The following is a 2,035-nucleotide window of genomic DNA, read 5'->3' on the forward strand; positions in this document are numbered from 1 at the left end:
ACTAGGTTTGTGCCAATATTGGGAGCTCGCCTATATATATATTTAGCTCTTTCTGGGAGATGCTTCCCTATGACCGGATCCTGTTTCAGGATATTCCAATTTTTGTTGATGGATTTATTGACTTGTTTGTGCTGTCTATTATAGGTAGTAATAAACGCCCATTCATGGTCTTTTGATTTTTCTGTTTTCTGTTTCGTTTCCAATAGATCACCTCTGGGGATATTGCTGACCTCTTCCTTTATTTTGATAAGTTTTGAGACTTCGTAACCACTCGCCTCAAACTTCTCGCATAGTTGGTCTGCTTGTTCTAAAAACACTTTTCTTTGGGAACAATTCCTCCTTATCCTCCTTATTTGACCCCCAGGTATCGACCCCAACCAATTGTGACGATGACAACTATCTATCCCTATATAACATAGGGAATCAGTTGGTTTAGTGAAATTTTTTGTTTGGAGGGTTCCATTCTCAACGTAGATGGAAATGTCCAGGAAGTTGACAGATTGTCTGCTGCTCTGGAAGGTAAATTCAATATTGGAAGTATTCCTATTTAAATATGTGCAAAACTCCAATAAGGAGGCCTCCTCCCCCTTCCAGATAAACAGCACGTCGTCTATATACCTGGTCCAGGACACCAGGTTCGCTCCATGGGGATGGTCCCCCCAAATATGGGCTTCCTCCCATTGCCCCAACAAGATGTTAGCGTAACTTTGAGCGAACCTGGTGCCCATAGCGGTTCCCACTTTCTGTATATAGAACTATTCATCGAAAACAAAATAATTGTTTGTCAAAATGAATTTCACCGCTTCCACTAGGAACTCTTGTAGACCTTGGTTTATGGTGCTCTTCTTCAAACAATTACTGATTGCTAGGATCCCTTCTTGATGATCTATAATGGTATATAGTGCCCTTATATCCGCTGTCACTAATATATAGTTGTCCTGCCATTCTATCTTTTCCACTAAGTTGAGGACTGCTGTGGTGTCTTTCAGATGGGATTTATTACAAACCACTAATGGTTGCAGATAAAAATCGATGAACTCGGACATGTTGGAAGTCACTGAATTTATGCCCGATACGATCGGTCTACCTGGTGGGTTCAGGGGGTCTTTGTGCATCTTGGGTAAGACATAAAGAACAGGAATATCTGGTTCTACATTAATCAAGAATTTTTGCTCTTCTTCCTCTAAAATGCCCAATTTGCTGTACTTCTCAACCAGAAGTTGTAACCTGCCGATAGTGTTATCTGTAGGATCTGCTCTTAATTTGTGGTACGTGCTCCTATCTTCTAATTGTCTGAAAACCTCTCTTTCGTATTTGACTCTGTCCATCAAAACCATCCCCCCGCCCTTATCGGCCGGTTTAATAATGACATCGGTCAGGTCTTTCAGATCTTTTAATGCTTGTCTTTCCTTGTAAGTTAAATTGCATTTTCCCTTATTGCTTTCTATTTTTTTAATATCATTATGTACAAGGTTGAAAAAGGTATCCAAAAAACTTCCCTTAATATATGTCGGATAGAAAATGGATTTGGGCCTAAACGGGGTAGATGAAGTACTGGTACTATCTATTGGTGTCTCCTCTTTACTCATGAAGAACTTTTTCACGGTTAATTTCCGCATATACTTATAGAGATCTACAAAGGTCTCAAATTTATTTAAATCGATTGTTGGAGCGTATTTTAAACCCTTTTCCAACACAGAGGACTCTTCCTTGGTTAATACATGGTTGCTTAAGTTGAAAATTTTTACTTTGCCCATTGTTTGTGATTTGATGGTGTCCTTTTCCTCTTGATTGATGGGCACCTCCTCTACTTTCTTTTTATCTTTCTTTTTGTTTTTATTTTTATTTCTCCTGGTCTTTTGCTTCTTTTTGTTTTTATCCCCCCCTCTCTTACCCCTAGTTCTTTTCAACGTGTGGGGTACTGGGGCCGACCCCGATCTAAACAAATGTGGGGAGGAAATATTTTGATTTAATACTTCATATCTATTTCTATATCTGGTGGGTGTATCCTGATTATACCCTCTATTCCCCCTTT

The sequence above is a fragment of the Pseudophryne corroboree genome, unplaced genomic scaffold (assembly GCF_028390025.1).
Source record: "Pseudophryne corroboree isolate aPseCor3 unplaced genomic scaffold, aPseCor3.hap2 scaffold_1664, whole genome shotgun sequence".
NCBI lineage: Eukaryota > Metazoa > Chordata > Amphibia > Anura > Myobatrachidae > Pseudophryne > Pseudophryne corroboree.